Genomic DNA, 9,534 nt, shown 5'->3' with positions numbered 1-9,534 from the left:
GCAGAATTTTGTGTTGCTGATAGATCTAGGAGACAGGCTACCTACCAGCCCACAGTTTAAGAGCAATTGGTTTTAACAATATAGGCAGTACACAATGTAATGCAAATAGGACTAAGCAAGGCTGTGATAAATGTATCTTATCCAGGGTAGTGCCAGCAACATGATCTGAGCTCACAAATCCTGCTCTTGGGTAGCAACAATAAATCCTCAGGGGTGCCTTATCAGCAGCAAAGGGCAGGGGGAACCTGGAAGGAGGAGTTTGTCTCTAAATCAAGGCAGAGGTAAATAAATATCTTCAGAATCGAGATGATCATCCTTTCAGGAGGTGGCCTGTGGGGACAGATTTATTCACCTTACATTGAAAACCACCAGAAATGGAAGAAACTCCAATCTGCAACCCTTTTCCACAAAGGCAGGCCAAGGGTAGGGTAACACTTATGCCTCGGATTTCTGAGAGAGCACCCTTTTATTTTCTTTTATTCTTTCGTATAAAGTTGAAACAGTACAATTAGATCTTAAAGTATCGCAATTATTATAGATTTTCATAAAAAGAAAGTAATAAATCAGCGAGAAAAAGCTTTGTTCAGATCACGTGCCCAGTTTTTTTTTTGTGTAGCAAATTTATGGTCACCAGAAGCTTGAAAGCTCATGCTGTGACAAGGTCTGCCTGCGTGAAAATGAAGAGCTCCTCCTATGGTTTTCTGCTTTCTGGCAAGAAACAAGGGATGAAAGAAAAAGACCATGGAATTTTTATGTTTACTCAGTTCAGCCCTTCTTGTTCTTGCCATAATATCCTTTGCAAAAGTGACTATAATAATGCTGCTTTAATTTTATATTCTATTTCACAACTTCTAAACCGTTTTTGTGTATATCTGTCTGGCACACATACAGGAGGCTGATAATTATTATCCCCATTTCACAGGTAAAGAAATTATGGTCAGAGAATAAGAGAACTGTGCAAGGTTACAGGGTGAGTAAATAATTGAACTGAGCTAGCTGATAGATCATATGGGCTCCCAAGAGATGCTCTGCTCTGTTCGCTCTCCCACATTATTACAGGAGCCTCAGCATCTCCCTGATGCCCAGTGACCACTGGAGAAATAATGGGGTAACAGAGAAAAAAAAAGTGTAGCTCCTGTGCAAACTTTCAAAGGCCCAAGAACCAATTTGTTTTGAATAGTAAGGATAGTTACTAGACTGATTTTTTGAAATAAAGAGACCTCAAATCGAGCCAAAGGGAAATCACACACTTACCTAGACACTGTGCACATTTTGGATGCACTTCTCACAGTTCAAAATTTAGATTTAATTGTGTGTGATCACTTAATTAAGTCTGTCTCTCACTAGGCTGAAACTTTCATTAAAACCACGATTTTATTTGCTCTTCTGCTCACCATTTCATCCCACGTCTAGCACAGTGTCTGGCACTCAATAAATATTAACTGAATGGTTGAATGGATGGGCTAATTAGAGGACCAAGACCCTAAAGAAGGATTAAAAAAAAAAACACGAACTCCAGCGAGAAATAAGGAATCCCATATTAAATATGGAAATAATTAGCTGGGGCTATCTGCTCCACATAACCCACTTTTTTTTATTCTGTAATTTGGAATAGAATCATATCAGTATAGCCTTAATTTTGGATACTAATACCTTATCGTAGGAGATCCAGAAGTCAAGTCAGGTGAGAGTGAAAGGGAAGGAAAGAATAAAAGTCAGAGTTGTCTGATTGAACAAAAAAAAATAAAATTATTAGCATAGCGCAGTAGCCATAATTAAGGAGAATGCTGCTTCCCAACATATGCAGTTTGAAATAGCCATTATAATTATAATTGCTTCTAAAAGAGATAACTCTAATTCCAGCCCAACCATGGCACGCACAATGTCTGATACTCCTTGGGGGTTCCTTTGCTTTCTGACTGAATCCATTTAAAGATAGATGGCCAGCTTTTTGGAAAGGATCTATAGTCTATAGAATCTATAGAGATACATAAAACTGAATAATTGGAGTAGGGCTAAGCCTCAATCCTGGCCTTATTACTTATAGTAAATATAATTCGATGGAGCTAAGTGGCTTTGGTTCTAAGTTTAGCTTTTTTTTGTCTTCCTTGTTTCCTCTGTCGGAACTAAAGTCCCAGAAAGGTCATTGGGAACTCGAGTTGACATAGGCAGCATCTCAAAATGGTGGTACATGTCCTATAACGAGGGTAATGATTGCCATGCACCCAGCATCAACTGATTTCTTGTAAAATTAGAACCTTCCTAGAAGTCCTTAGATTTGTTGCTATTGAACACCCGACTTCTAATTTACTGCTCTTAAAGCAGGTAGATTTCGGAAATAAATGATTTATCCCTAAGTTTACTATCATCAATATATCTCTTTGCTTTTACCTTTGACCAACAGGTTGGGATGGGGGATTGATTTTCTAATCTTCTATTAATCGGTAATGAAGGAAGTGTCTTGTTAATACTTATCTCCAGCTTTCTGGGTATATTAATATTAATAAGGAAAAATAGTGGCATATTAGTTAAACACTCAACTGGATCTTAAAAATCAGGTCTTCTTCATTCTCAATGGCCTATTTTCCTTACTGTGGCTCCCTGTCCTACTGCTTTTCTCTGTGGTACACCCTCAACTTCTCTGTCCTATGGCTTATCGTCTAAAGGCATCAAAATGCTCTGTTACAGGCTATAGTAGGTGCTCTAAAGAAATTTGCTGAATAATCTAATTAAGAGTAGAGGCAAACCCCCAAAGCCATTCAGAATTATGTACCCCCTGGGGTGATTTGCTGACATGAAAAAGTGTGTCACAAATTAAGACACCAGACACACACAGAGCTCTGAAAAAGGCTAATAGTAATCGACCATTACTAGATTATTCCTAATAGGCACCCTATCCATATCAGGAATGCCCAGTTCTGTTTATTCAAGTCTTCTTCAAAGACAGGTTCTAAGGCTTCATCAATGTTTATAAAACATTTTGAGACCTCTTTGAAATCATTAAGGGATGAAATACTAATCATAGTTTTAGCCCAGCTGGGAGCCAAGTTCATCAAATATCACTAGGAATAAGTCTCTGGCTAATTGGACTTTGCTTATTTTCAGACACCTGCCAGAATTTGTTCATACCTATAGCTCCTTAGCTACATTGTATTTTTTGGAATTTGGTTTTATCTTATTTTCCAGAAGTACTCAGAAAGCATCCCTTGTATCAAGTCCATTCATGCTTAAAGAACCCCTTCCATGAAATATGATGGGTAAGGAGTGAATGAAGATTTAGAGGGAGCATTTTGAATTTGGATCCTCTAAGGAAATTTTTTCTTACTAATGTAATGCATTTTGACAGAGCTGGAACTAGAACTCAGATCTGCTGTCCACTAACTGATGGGAGGACATCTGTTGATTGGTGTTCTTATTCCCATGTATAGAAATAACAGTCAAGAGGCAATATGAAGGTATCTGTGAGATGTCATGGTGCAAAATGAGCTCAGCCTGTTAATCAACACAAGAAGAAAGAAACCTAATTTTGCATGTTCAAGACTGTAGCTGATCTCTAGCCTTGTGGATACTAGAGCAAATTTCCTGATATCACCTGTTGGTCACCCTTTGCCTCATTAAATGACCATAGATCAATAAGCATGCAGAATCAGGAGACAGTTCTGTCCTAGGGAAGGCAAATTGCAGTCCAACTTCAAAGCAACACACCTGACCTCATACGAAAGTGCTCCAGTTTATTACTTTGCACGACTGTGTGTTTCAATTTATTACACTGATGACTTACTTTGTACTACTCTGTGTTCAATTATGTATTTCCTGCTCTCATTACAGACCTTCAAACAACCGCAAAAATATATTCATTTAATGCTTTTTCTGTTCTCTTAAAATTTTTATCACTCAGAAAGGAGGAAGAAAATGGTTTGAGCATTAGCACTGGGTATAAACTCAGATTGATTTTATGTACTTAAATTACTCTGATAATTGGAGCAAAGAAACTCTTTCACCTGAAATAACTGAATAGTAGCTAGAAAAATATATTTGGGGTCTTAACTATTCAGATATTTTGCATATACTAACATACCCAATATGTAGCTCAACACAAAGAAAGCAGTATAATGTAAAATTGATGGGCCAAAGAGCAACTCTATCAGGGTAGGATTTTGGAAAGGATGGGGGTAAGAATTTGAGAGATCTATGGTTTATTTGAGTCTTTTACTTACTAAGTTTGTGATTTGGTGAAATCTTATTTGTGAGAAAACGTTATCTATATGCTTATTTCCCATTCTTAAGTGATAAGGCTATTTTTTATATTAAAAGCCAATTTTAATTCAAATAAAAATAACTAAGATATATATGATGAAATATGTATGAGTCTGTATTCTCTCTTACTCCATAGAGAGAGAAGGACAAGGAGGATGTTCTAGACATTGTCTTATATTAAAACAGTTTCCATCAGTTGGTTACGACTTAAGGAACAAAGTATATGGTACTTGTACCATTACTATAGCTCTCTTTTCTGATGTTTGAAATTTATTTATTAAGGACAACAGTGAACTAAGGCTTAAATGCTAATACCTCCAAAAGAGGTAACCCCAATAATTGCATTCATCAGAGAGGTAAGTAAATTATTTCAATGCCTATCCTGAAAAATAATAAAAAGGAGAGAATGTGGGGGCAATGGGCTGCTGAATAGTAGACAGTATAAAGTGTTCTACAAGGAAAAAAGAACATGATGTCTACCAAATAGGAGACTAGAGACTTAGAGAAGAAAAAGTTTTTTCTCAGTTGGAATTTGCACCAAGCCAGATGGTGAGTAGAAGAATCAAAGGAGCTTATCTTATTTTTATTGTCAACGAATGTGATAGATCCATTTGACGTTCAGATTCCTAGCTTAGCTTTCAAGCACCTAAGCACCTATGGTGTGAAAAACAAGCTAATTTGGAACAGTTAAATCCCGCAATTGCTGGAACAGTGTCAGGTGAGAAGATGAAAAAGAATCAAATACCATGTAACAGTACAACTGGTCTCCAGTTGATCAAAAACACTCTCTAGTTAGCTGTGTGCCGTTCCTTTTCCTATAAATGAGCAAGTGGAGTCTAGCAGTGAATTTGGGGTTCTCTGTAATCTAGGGTTGGGAGCCACTGACTGAATCTGTAGGAGAACTAAAAATTACAGGCAGTTCCTCCTTCCTGAAACTGTGCCATTCCTCTGCCCACAATCCCTGTCTGTTGTTCCCAAAGTTGGACAATCCTCGCCCCCAGACAACATTGGATATCCCTTCTTGGGCTACTTACTGGTAGTTCTAGCCTCTCCGCACTTCAGGTGTAACCATCTGTCTTCTGGAGTGTTGTTAAATGTTCTCCCAAAACCTGATAATAAAATAATTTTTATCCTTATTAATCAAAAAGGCATGCCATTCTGTGTTTTTGAGTTGGAAATAAATGGAATTGTCACAATGAGAACATCACAATATTAAGAGTCATCACTAGACACATCAATTCAAAGCAACAGGTTGAATAGGAGTAATATTATTTGCTTAGCTTGCACAATGGCAAGCAATATATTTGTTCTCCTTACTCATTCTTTTTACCAATGTAAAACAATTTGGAAATAGTAAATCTCATGGATGTTACGGTATCTTACTGTATCCTGAGATTCATTTGCTGCTGTTCTCTCCATTCACTACTTTCACTAGGTAAACATTATGAATTCCTGAAACATTGCTAGATACTGGACTAGGTGCTAGAAATATGGAGATAAAAGGGGGCCTCTCTGACCACATCCTCTGCTAACGTAGGGCTTCCAGAGATTGTAACCACCCTCTACCCTCCCTTGCTCTTCTCTTCCTAGAACACTGTGAGGATCCAGGTTGGAGCTTCTGGATTATTAAAAGTTTTCCAAGGTCATTGAAACAAATATACAACATCCCAATTATCCAGGGCATTCCCATTAAGCTATTTTGCATTTCTTCTGGCACCAAACTCAATTTCTAGTTCACCTGGAGTTTAAGTAACTATTTTTGATTTAAATAATACTTATTCTGATCCCCTTTTTTTCAACATCACAAAGCTATGCTTTAGTATCACCAGCTGTGTCTCTTCTTTGCCACCTTCTTGAGGTGAAGCCCTTTCAGTGGCGTGCAAATAAGGAAACCTCCTTGAAAGGCAAAGGCGCAATCTGGAGCTGCCTTTGCTGAGAAGCTCTCCTCATTATAAAGGCATCCGATAACCTATTTTGAAATATAAAACAGGCTTTTCAGGCTGCAGTTGAAAAACATGGTATTTTAAGATTTGTCTTGAACGCTTCCTTTCAAAGGCTGCTTAATGAATTCCTGAGTTTAGAGGGAGTCAGAGAAGAAAAGTATCCGCTTCGCTTTTCCTTTGTTCCCTTAAGAAATTAATGCATGTTATGATTTATGGAGGCCACTCCAAAGCATGGGGTATCGGAGATTTCATTCTCTAGGCACATCTTGCAGTGATTCATTCTTGTAACTATCTTCAGGGATGGATAATGTACCAGACATCCTTCTACAAGGGACGAATGGCACAGCCAAAATAGGACAATTCAAGGAGAATTTATTTATAAAAAGACCAACGAAAAAGGAGCAGATGGCGTGTTAGAGAACCACAAGTAATGGTATAGGAACCTTGGGCTAGCAGAAGCAGCTGGTGCTTGCCTTGAACCAAATGGGACCCAAGGAGGAAAAAGCTATCAGGACCAGGAAGGAGAAAGAGTTCTGTAAGCAAACTACCTAGAAGGGTGGAATGATCCTGTCTGGAGGGACGTAGCTAGTGTGAAGCAACTTTTGGGAGCCAGGGGAATAAGAACTTCTTTCTTTCATCTCTAGCTAGGGGGTCCCTTTGGCCAAACTTACCAGGAAGCCATAAGATGCAAGGGTCCATCATGGATTTCTGTATAGGTCAGTCTCCTGGGGCAGAGAGTGGGATGGAGATAGACCCAGAGAGGCAACTGGAAAAATCTGGCACAACCAGGGAGCATGCCAGATTACGTCATTCACATGCTCAAAGCTCCGCCATGTCTTTCCACATCATTCACAAAATTACTCAAGATCCTCACCACTGCCTACAAGGCTCTGCCTCTCATCTGTGTCTCTGATCCAATTTCCTTCCATTCTCCCCTTGCTTCCTCTGCCCCAGCCACTCTGGCTTTTTAGCTCTCCTTCATTATGTCAATTGCACTGCCACCTGGGCCTTTTGCACTTGCTATTCTCCGTTGAGAGAACTCTTCTCTAAGACATCCTCCTAACTTGCTCTCTTGTTTCCTTTATACATAATGGGGAGGGCGGGAATTGCCTATCAAAGAACTCTTCCTTAACAACCATTTCCGACTATATACCTTCCCACAGTCAACCTTGTCATCTTACCCTACTTAATTGTTCTTGACATTTCATATCATCTCTCAACTTATTTGTTTATTGTCTTCTTCCACTTAGAGGAGAAGCTCCCTGAGAACAGAGATTTTTGTTTTGGCAATTACTGTACTTGTTGACTTTAATAGAGTCCCTGGCATATATTATATGCTCAATAAATATCCCTTGGACAAATGAAAAATAGATGAAGATTTTAGGTAGAGAAGATAGAGTTGGGCTTCAATCAGAGGTAATAGGAAAATGTAAGTATCATTATTCTAGCTAAAAAAAAAAGACCCTGAAGAATATGTGTGGTAAAAATTGTAAGACAATGCAAAATGAGGAGTATTAATATTATTCTCATAGCTATCAATGACACACAGGGTGAATGGAGAGACTACACCTCAAGGTTTTTTCATTCATGCGTATCTGCAGTTAGAATCATATTTTTGCATTTATTTTTCTTAAATTTACAAAGGATGTTTTGGTAAAGAATGCTCTTACTGCATAAATAAACACTTCATTTATTAAAATATTCATGAGTCACATTGGGAACATAGGATTTTGTGTTTGGTTAATTCAGGCCCAAAGAGGTTAAGTGAATTAAATCAAAAGCACACACCAAACCAATGATGAATATTGTATTGAGACACAAAGGGAAAGGACCACATTTCAATGAAGAAAACAGCTAAAGGTTGAAATGAGAGAAAGGTTTGCTTAGATAAAAAACAACAGGGGAGTTGATCCCAACTGGATGATTGGCAGATTTGCATCGTCCCATGAACTCTATCATCCAGGCAGATTCTTTTCCTTTTATCCAACCAACCAAAAGGTGGCAGACTGTCACACAACATTCCACCTAACACTGAGCATGAAGCAGTATGAACTTTATATTGTTCGCATTTTCTTGGACAACCCAAGACATTTTATATATCCAATACAAAGTTTGAAACTAAAGCTATGATTTGGCCTATGACAAGATAATAATCAATTATGTATTTTTGTATAATTATTATCACCCAGAGCTTTGGGTTGCCCATATCCTAGCCCTTAGTCTTAAAGGAAGTCATAATCTGAATAGACCAAAGGCAACAAAACTAAAAAATGTCTCGCCAGGGAGAACCCTTGGTCCCATTCAAGCATCACAAGAATGGTTTTGACCATTTCTATGGACAGATCCTCTGAAGCCCAGCACAGTTACATAACTTGCCCCCAATTACTTAATACTTCTGGTGTTTGATAGGACCAGAGGAGCTTTAACTCACACCTGTCTATCTCCAGAAGAGTCAGGAATGTTTCCTTAGACCATGCGGCATTTTCATTTCCAGACTTATGGAACTTACAGGGCATTTTATTGCTAGGGTTTAAGCCAAGTTCAAGTCCAAGCTCTACTAGCCAGGGATCTAAAGCAATTTGAAAGAATCAGAGTTAACTCAATCGAATTTAGAACCAATTTGTTTCCATTCTCTTGAGGAAGAAAGGTGTCAGCTATAACCATTGTGACCATCAGACTTTATCAGTTTCAAAGGCCACAACTTGCTCTATCTTCACTGAATTCTTGAATCCTTAGATTTTTTATTCTGAGTCCCAAATGTGGGCTCAAGGTTTTGCTCTGAAAACACATAGGTAGGAATTTTCTCTTCATATGGAAAATGTAGGTAAGGTTGACCCTTCTAACGTGAGATTATAGAAGGAGGATATTTATTACTGAACATCTCATTCTATTAAATAAATGTAATAAATTATTCACACTTCAAAAGGATTTTTGAGCATTTTAGGCTAGATCAATTTTAACTTGTGAGTTTCACATTTCCTTTGCCAGCACCAAAAATATGATTTACCTTTATCAAAAGAAGCCAATATGTTTGTTTTTCAGGAACATACTAAGTTTAATAAGTATTTATTAGTGCCAAAAACTATGTGCTCACTGGAGTACAGCAGGGAGATTATGATATAATCTGTGACCTTTAGGGAATTTTAATTTCATTTTGGAGCCGAGAAATACACACACATAATGATAAATTTCTATTTTTAAAAATCTATTTGAAAGCCCAAACACCTCATGGCAAGTTAAGCTTGCTAAAAGTAATGTGGGCATGAGATAGCTGGGAATACCTGATGGAATTTGGCTAGATGATTAAAGAGAGGTAGAGTTTGGTTTGGGGGTG

General features: G+C 37.9%; 1 long non-coding RNA gene across 1 annotated transcript; it reads right to left on the bottom strand.

Moving 5' to 3' along the window:
- Positions 1 to 1,575: 1,575 nt before the first annotated feature.
- LOC144306003 (uncharacterized) lies at positions 1,576 to 8,784 on the bottom strand. Its single transcript, XR_013373041.1, has 3 exons — positions 8,634 to 8,784; positions 5,292 to 5,366; positions 1,576 to 1,653 (listed from the first exon to the last, which is right to left on the bottom strand). It is a non-coding gene; the product is annotated as an uncharacterized LOC144306003 (long non-coding RNA).
- Positions 8,785 to 9,534: the final 750 nt, after the last annotated feature.

The sequence above is a fragment of the Canis aureus genome, chromosome 3 (assembly GCF_053574225.1).
Source record: "Canis aureus isolate CA01 chromosome 3, VMU_Caureus_v.1.0, whole genome shotgun sequence".
Taxonomy (NCBI): domain Eukaryota; kingdom Metazoa; phylum Chordata; class Mammalia; order Carnivora; family Canidae; genus Canis; species Canis aureus.
This window is presented reverse-complemented; position numbering and strand designations above follow the sequence as displayed.